The following is a 9,396-nucleotide window of genomic DNA, read 5'->3' as shown; positions in this document are numbered from 1 at the left end:
GGAGACCCCAAATGGGGCCATGTGCCAGAGACAGAAACACTCGGTCACAGGCTGGGTGAACACAGAGTGTGGCTGGAGACCAGGGAGACAGGAGTGACTGACAGCTTTTTCCTGAGGGTGCACTGAGGAGTGGGCCCCCAAGTTCTTGGCTTCTCTGGAGATGGAGACTGAGAAGCAACCATCTTCATTCCTGTCTTCCAAAACTGTATGGAAAGTGTTCAAGGAAAAAAAGCTACTGAAAACAAAACCGAGCAGAATACTTAGCCTGGACCCTGGCAAGGGTGGCACAACTCTGCCTTGGGCAAAGACATTTGAGAATCATTGCAACAGGCCCCTCCCCAGTTCAACAAGAACATCCAGCCAAGACAAATTCACTGATCAATGAGAGTTACAGGAATACAGCAGAGAGAGTTCTTGGCTTTTTTCCCATGATTCTTTAGTCTTAGAAAGTTAAATTTTTAAAATTTTTTTCTTATTTTATCTTTTCTAATTTTTCCTCTTTCCTATTTTAACATTTTAAAATTATTTTATCTTATCAATACATTTTTTTAAAGATTTTATTTATTTATTTGACAGACAGAGATCACAAGTAGGCAGAGAGGCAGGCAGAGAGAGAGAGGAGGAAGCAGGCTCTCACTAAGCAGAGAGCCCAATGCGGGGCTTGATCCCAGGACCCTGAGATCATGACCTGCGCTGAAGGCAGAGGCTTAACCCTCTGAGCCACCCGGGCACCCTATCAATACATTTTTAAAAACCTTTTTAAATTTTCATTGTTATGGTCATATTCTATCCCTTCATTGTATTTAAACTTATTTTTTGAATACATATAGGTTTTTCTTTATTTAAAATTTTGGAATACAGTTTCTTCTAACACATCAAAGTATATCCTAAATCTAGTGCATGCTTTTGTTCTAGTCTCCAGCCTGATCACATTCTTTCTTCCTTTTTTTTTCTTTTTCAACCAACTTCTTATCTTATCAATTTCTTTTTTAGAATCTTTTTTTAATCTTCATCTTTACAGTCATATTCCATCTCTTCATTGTGTTTACCCTTATTTTTGTATATATAAAGTTTTCCTTTCTTTAAAATTTTGGAACGCAATTTCTTCTAACAGACCAAAATACACCCAAAATCAAGTGTGTGGCTCTGTTCTACACACACACACACACACACACACACACACATATTTTCTCCTTTTTTCTGACCACCCCCTACCCCCAGGTTCTGGTCTCTTCTGATTTGGTTAGTGTATGTTTTTCTGGGGTCGTTGCTATCCTTTTAGTGTTTTGTTCTCTCATTCATCTAGCCGTACCTGAATGAAATGACAAGACAGAAAAACTCACCTCAAAACAAAGAAAAAGAAGCAATACCAACAGCTAGGGACCTAATCAAAATGGACATTAGTAGGTTGTCAGAACTAGAGTTCAGAATGACGATTATTGATGTGTTAGCTGGACTTGAAAAAAGCATGGTAGATACTAGAGAATCTCTTCCTGGAGAAATAAAAGAACTAAAATCTAACCAAGTTGAAATCAAAGAAGCTATTAATGAGGTGAAAAAAATGGAGCCTCTTACTGCTAGGATAAATGAGACAGAAGAGAGGATTAGTGATATATAAGACTAAATGATGGAGAATGAAGAAGCTGAGCAAAAGGGAGACAAACAACTACTGGACCACAAGGGGAGAATTTGAGAGATAAGTGATACATTAAGATGAAACAATACTACAATAATTGGGATCCCAGCAGAAGAAGAAAGAGAGAGAGGGACAGAAAGTATATTGCAGCAAATTTTGCCAGAGAATTTTCCTAACTTGGTGAAGGGAACAAGCATCAAAATCCAGGAAGCACAGAGAACCCGAGTCAAAATCAATAAAAATAGGTCAACACCCCACCATCTAATAGTAAAACTTACAATTCTCAGTGACAAAGAGAAAATCCTGAAAATAGCTCAAGACAAGAGGTCTATAACATAGAATGGAAGAAATATTAAACTGACAGCAGACCTATCCAGAGACCTGGCAGGCCAGAAAGGAATGGCATGTTATATTCGGAACACTAAACAAGAAAAATATGCAGCCAAGAATACTATATCCACCTAGGCTGTCATTGAAAATAGAGATAAAAAGCTTCCAGGACAAAGAGAAACTAAAAAAGTTTGCAAACAGCAAACCAGCTCTACAGGATATACTGAAAGTGGTCGTCTAAGCAAATAGAGACCCTAAAAGTAGTAGATCAGAAAGGAACAGAGACAATATACAGTAACAGTCACCTTACAGGCAATACAATGTCACAAAATTCATATCTTTCAATAGTTACTCTGAATATAAATGGGCTAAATGCTCCAATCAAAAGAGACAGGGTATCAGAATGGTTAAAAAAATAGGACCTATCAATATGCTGTCTACAAAAAACTCATTTTAGACCCAAAGACACCCCCAGATTTAAAGTAAGGGAGTGGGAAACAGTTTACCATGCTAATGGACACAAAAGAAAGCTGGGGTGGCAATCCTTATATCAGAAAATTAGATTTTAACCCAAAGACTATAATAAGATATGAGGAAGGATACCATATGATACTTAAAAGGTCTGTCCACCAAGAAGATCTAACTACCTATGCTCCTGACATGGGAGCAGCCAATAATGTAAACTAATTAATAACAAAATCAAAGAAACACATCAACCATAATATAATAATAGTAGGGGACTTTAACTCCCTCCTCACTCAAATGGACAATTCATCCAAGCAAAAGTTTAACAAGGAAATAAAGACCTTAAATGACACATTTATGTCCACATAAATGGACATCACAAATATATTCAGAACATTCCATCCCAAAGCAACAGAATACACATTCTTCTCTAGTGTACACAGAACATGCTCCAGAATAGATCACATTCTGGATCACAAATCGGGTCTCAATTGGCACCAAAAGAATGGGATCATTCCCTGCATATTTTCAGACCACAATGTTTTGAAACTAGAACCCAACCATAAGAGGAAAGTTGGAAAGAACTCAAATACATGGAGGCTAAAGAGCATCTTACTAAAAAATGAATTGGTCAACATCAAATTAAAGAAGAATTGAAAAATTCATGGAAACAAATGAAAATTAAAACACAACTGCTCAAAATCTTTGGGACACAGCAAAGGTGATCCTGAGAGAAAAGTATATAGCAATACAAGCCTTTCTCAGGAAACAAAAAAAGTCTCAACTACACAGCCTAACCCTCCACCTAAAAGAGCTAGATAAAGAACAGCAAATAAAACCTAAACCTGCCAGGAGAAGAGAAATAATAAATATCAGAGCAGAGATCGATGAAATAGAAACCAAAAGAATAGTAGAACAGATCAATAAAACTAGGAGTTGGTTCTTTGAAAGAATTAATAACATTGATAATCCCCTGGCAAGACTTACCAAAAAGAAAAGAGAAAGAACCCAAATTAATAAAATCACGAATGAAAGAGGAGAGATCACAACCAACACTGAAGAAATACTAACAATTATAAGAACATATTATGAGCAACAATATGCCAGAAAATTAGAGAATTTGGAAGAAATGGATGCATTCCTAGAGATGTATAACCAATGAAAACTGAGACAGGAAGAAATAGGAAGTCTGAATAGACCCATAACCAGTAAGGAAATTGAAGAAGTCATCAAAAGTCTCCCAAAAACCTCCCAAGAGCCTAGGGCCAGAAGGCTTCCCAGGGGAATTCTACTAAACCTTTAAAGAAGAATTAATTCCTATTCTCCTGAAACTGTTCCAAAAAATAGAAATGGAAGGAAAACTGCCAAACTCATTTTATGAGGCCAGCATTACCTGATCCCAAAACCAGATCCCAAAATCAGACAAAGACCCCATCAAAAAGGAGAATTACAGACCAATATCCCTGATGAACATGGATACCAAAATTCTCACCAAAATATTAGCCAATAAGATCCAACAGTACATTAAAAGAATTATTCACCATGACCAACTGGGATTTACTCCTAGACTGCAAGGTTGGTTCAACACCTGAAAATCAACGTGATACACTACATTAATAAAAGAAAGAACAATAACCATATGATACTCTCAATAAATGCATAAAAAGCATTTGACAAAGTACAGCCTCCCTTCCTGATCAAAACTCTTCATAGTGTAGGGATAGAGGGCACATACCTCAATATCATCAAAAACATCTATGAAAAACCCACAGAAAATATCATTCTGAATGGGGAAAAATTGAGAACTTTTCCACTAAGGTCAGGAACATGGCAGGGATATCCACTAACACCACTGCTTCTCTACACAGTACTAGAAGCCTTAGCCTCAGCAATCAGACAACAAGAAGAAATAAAAGTTATCCAAATCAGCAAAGAAGCCAAACACTCATTTTTTGCAGATGGTATGATACTTTATGTGGAAATCCCAAAAGACTCCACTCCAAAACTGCTAGAACTCATACAGGAATTCAGAAACGTGTCAGGATATAAAATCAATGCACAGAAATCAGTTACATTTCTATACACCAACACAGAACAGAAGAAAGAGAAATTAAGGAGTCAATCCCATTAATGATTGCACCCAAAACCATAAGACACCTGGGAATAAATCTAACCAAAGAGGCAAAGAATCTGTACTCAGAAAACTATAGAAAACTCATGAAAGAATTTGAGGAAGACCAGAGAAATAGAAAAACATTCCATGTTTATGGATTGGAAGAATAAATAAATGTTGATGGTACCTAGAGCAATCTACACATTTAATGCAATCCCTATCAAAATACCATCAACTTTTTTCAAAGAAATAGAACAAATAATTCCAAAATTTCTATGGAACCAGAAAAGACATAGCCAGAGGGATGCTGACAAAGAAAGTCAAAGCTGGAGGCATCACAATTTCAGACTTCAAGCTCTATTACAAAGCTGTCATCATCAAAACAGTATGGTAGTGGCACAAAAACGGACACATAGATCAACTGAACAGAATAGAGAGCCCAGAAATGGACCCTCAACTCTATGGTCAACTACTCTTCAACAAAACAGGAAAGAATGTCCAATGGAAAAAAAGGAAGTCTCTTCAACAAATGGTGTTGGAAAAATTGGACAGCCACATACAAAAGAATTAAACTGGACCATTTCCTTATACCACACATACAAAAATAGACTCAAAATGGAAGAAAGACCTAAATGTGAGACAGAAATTCATCAAAATCCTTGAGGAGAATACAGGCAGCAACCTCTTCAACCTCAGCTGCAGCAACTTCTTCCTAGAACCATCATCAAAGGCAAGGGAAGCAAGGGCAAACTATTAGGACTTCATCAAGGTCAAAAGCTTTTGCACAGCAAAGGAAACAGTTAATAAAACCAAAAGACAACTGACAGAAGGGGAGAAGATATTCACAAATGACATGTCAGCTAAAGGGCTAGTATCCAAAATCTAGAAAGACCCTATCAAACTCAACACTCACAGAACAAATAATCCAATCCAGAAATGGGCAGAAGACATAAACAGACATCACTCGGCTTCAGGGAAACACAAATCAAAACCATAGTGAGATACCACCTCACACCGTCAGAATGGCCACCAATTAACAAGTCAGGAAATGACAGGTGTTGGTGAGGATGCAGGAAAGGGGAACCCTCCTACACTGTTTGTGGGAATGCAAGCTGGTACAGCCACTCTGGAAAATAGTATGGAGATTCCTCAAAAAGTTGAAAATACAGCTACCCTACAACCCAGCAATTGCACTACTGGGTATTCACCCTAAAGATACAAGTGTAGTGATCCAAAGGGACACGTGAATCCCAGTGTTTTTAATAGCAATGTCCACAATAGTCAAACTATTGAAGGAGCCTAGATGTCTATCAACAGATGAATGGATAAAGAAATGTGGTACACACACACACACACGCACACACACACATACACACACGTTGGAATATTATGCAGCCATCAAAACCCCTGAAATCATGCCATTTGCAATGACATGGTTGGAACTAGAGGGTATTATGCAAAGCAAAATAAATCAATCAGAGAAAGACAATTATCACATGATCTCTCTGATATGAGGAATTTGACAAATAAGACAGAGGATCATAAGGGAAGGGAGGGAATAATGAAACAAAATGAAACCAGAGAGGGATACAAATACACACACACAGACACACACATACACACACACACATGCATACATGGATTACTAGTCATTAAAAAGAATGAAATCTTGCCATTTCCAATGACATGGATGGAACTAGTGGGTATTATGCTAAGTGAAATAAGTCAGTTAGAGAAAGCCAAGTGATATATGATTTCACTCATATTGGAATTTAAGAAACAAGACTTTTGAACATAGGGGAAGGGGAAGGGAAGGAAATATAAGATAAAAATGGAGAAGGAGGCAAACCATAAGATATTCTTCCCCATAGGGAATAAACTGAGGGTTGCTGTGGGGAATGTGAGTGCAGGAGTGGGGTGGTTGGGTGAGAAGTCTTAGGGAGGATACTTGATGTAGTAAGCTCTGGGTGTTACACACATCTGATGAATTACTGAATTCTACTTGAAGCTAATAATGATATATATGTTAACTAACTTGAATTTAAATTTAAAAAAATCAGGGGCTAACACTTGAACCAAATAAATCTGACATCTTACCACAGTCTTCCTATTAAAATGAATCAATTCTTAATGATTCCTAAGGAGCCAATGGTTTGAAGGTAAAAAGAAATCAAAGAATTGGAGAGTTAAATTATTTAAAATCTCAAAATAAAAAAGCTCTTCCAAAGCAGAACACAAACCCCAGAAGCCATAAAGGAAAATATTGACACTTTAAGGATGTAAATATTTATATATAATAACTTCAGGATAGATATGCCACAAAGCTAAAAGACAAATAACAAACTGGGGGGAAAAAAACACTGAAATATACGTGCAAGATATTTGCTTTCTTAGATGTAAATGGCTTTTACAAACAAGGTATGTTTCTCCTCAGAGACTGATAAACATCACAAAGTTGGAGAACATCAAGTACCAAAAGAGGTATGATGAAGCCGTCACATGCTCATCCTGTAGTCAGAGTGTACTCCTTTGTTTGGAGGAAATTTGGCTGTATCTATCAAAATTTTATTTGTTTTTTTAAAGATTTTATTTATTTATTTGAGAGAGAGAGAGCACAAAAGGGGAGAAGGTAAAAGGGAGAAACAGACTCCCTATGGAGCTGGAAGTCTGATGTGGGACTCGATCTCAGGCCTCCAGGATCATGACATGAGCCAAAGCAGTCGCTTAACCAACTGAGCCAGCCAGGCATCCTCAAAATTTTAAAGGTACATTTCCCTGCCCTGCAATCTGCATTGCAGACCTGATCATGAAACTTTACAAAACACATATCAAAAAAATCCTCTACAGCATAGGCGACTGCTTAAATAAACTATGGGTGCATCTATCTAATGGAATAAAGACGACTCCTGTAAAAAAGTGGATGAGAAGGAACATCTGTAAGCACTCATATCAAAAGATACATGGACTATATAATGTTTTTAAAAAGCAAGATATAGGGGCGCCTGGAAGGCTCAGTCAGTAAAGCATCTGACTCTTGATGTTGGTTCAGGTCATCATATTAGGGTTGTGAGATTGAGCCCCAATTTGGGCTCTGTGCTCAGAGGGATGTCTGCTGGAGATTCTTTCTCCTTCTCCCTCTGCCCCTCCCCCCCAAATAAATAAATAAAATTTTTTTAAAAGCAAGGAACAGAGCAGTGTGTTTAGGATGATCTCTTTTGGATAAACGAAATAAAATAGAGGAGAGAAAGAAACAAAGGTGATTGATAAGTGATAGATGATAGATAGATAGTAGACCTACAGACATATATGTGTAACTTTTTTTTATTAACATATAATGTATTATTTGCCCCAGGGGTACAGGTCTGTGAATCATCAGGCTTACTGAGTTCACAGCACTCACCATAGCACATACCATCCCCGATGTTCATAACTCAGCCACCCTATCCTTCCCCACCTACAGCAACCCTCAGTTTGTCTCCTGAGATGAAGAGTCTTTTAGGGTTTGTCTCCCTCCATGGTCCCATCTTGTTTCATTTTTTCCCTCCTTGTCCCCCATGACCCCCATCCCCACCCTGCCTCTCAAATTCCTCAAGAGTAACTTTTTAATGGAAAGATACACTAGAAACCATGGACAATTGTTTACCTTCAGTGAGAAGAACTGAGACTAGAAATAGAAGGAAGAAAGATTACTTTCCATTCTATATTGCCTTTGCATTCTTAAATTTTTTCTTACTTTCAGTTTTCAATAAATGTTAACAAGTTTATAGCCCATGGAATTATGTCAACTTCCTTTTTTTTTTCACTTTGGAGATTTTTTTTAACTGAATAAATATTATTAATGTTTTAAGTCTATCAAGCTATCAAGTTTGTACATAAATGTATTCATTCATTCATTCAATAAACATGTGCTGGGTGTCTACAATGTGCCAGCCACTGTTCTAGTGACTTGGGACAAAAAGTCACCAAAGCACAACCCAGCCCTTAAGATGCTTATGGTCTTATTGGTGAGGGAGAGATGTTCAGTAAGAGATCTACTGACAACATGTTAAGTGACATCACAGATGATATCATAAAATGTCATGGAAACACAGAGAGGAGAGGGATGACCCTACATCCCCTCTTTGCCCAGGAAATAACAATTTTAAATCCACTGTCCTGTGAGAATTGCTGAAAGTGTCCCCTTTCACTCCAGTAAGTGATAAATTATATGAAGAGAAGGCCACAAAACAGCTTAGATCAGGGATACGGTCAAAGAAGACTACCAAAGAAAAGGAAGCTTCAGCTGAGTCTTAAGAATGTCTATAGTAGTTTGCTAGGACTGATACACAAAATATTGTACACTGAGTGATTCAAACAACATAATATATTTTCTTACAGTTCTAGAGGTTAGAAATCCAAGATCAAGATATTACCAGGTTTGTTTTTTCCTGAGGCCTCTCTCCTTGGCTTGTAGACAGCTGCCATCTTGCTGTGTCCTCACATGTTCTTCCCTCTGTGTGCTCTCTGCCCTACTCAACTCCCTTATAAGAACACAAGTCAGATTGGATTAGAGTCCTCCATAATTACTTCATTTTAACTAATTAAAGACCTCATCACTAAATACACATTCTGAAGTACTAAGGGTTAGAACTTCAATGTGTGAATTTGGGGAGACACAGTTGAACCTATAATAAGATCCTGGCCAGAAACTAAGTTGGTGATGGTCCAGGCAGAGGCAATAGTATCTTGCTAAAGATCACAATGAAAATACCATTTTCTCTTGACCTTTAGCAAATGTCTCTGAATTTATTTCTAGAAATCTCTTTCAAACTGGCTAGTTCCCAGCTACACATGCCAAGGGTGGTTACAAGCT

This window comes from Mustela putorius, unplaced genomic scaffold (assembly GCF_011764305.1).
Source record: "Mustela putorius furo isolate JIRA1106 unplaced genomic scaffold, ASM1176430v1.1 tig00000224_pilon_pilon_pilon, whole genome shotgun sequence".
Taxonomy (NCBI): Eukaryota; Metazoa; Chordata; class Mammalia; order Carnivora; family Mustelidae; genus Mustela; species Mustela putorius.
The sequence above is the reverse complement of the archived record's forward strand: the minus strand, read 5'-3'. Positions refer to the sequence as shown.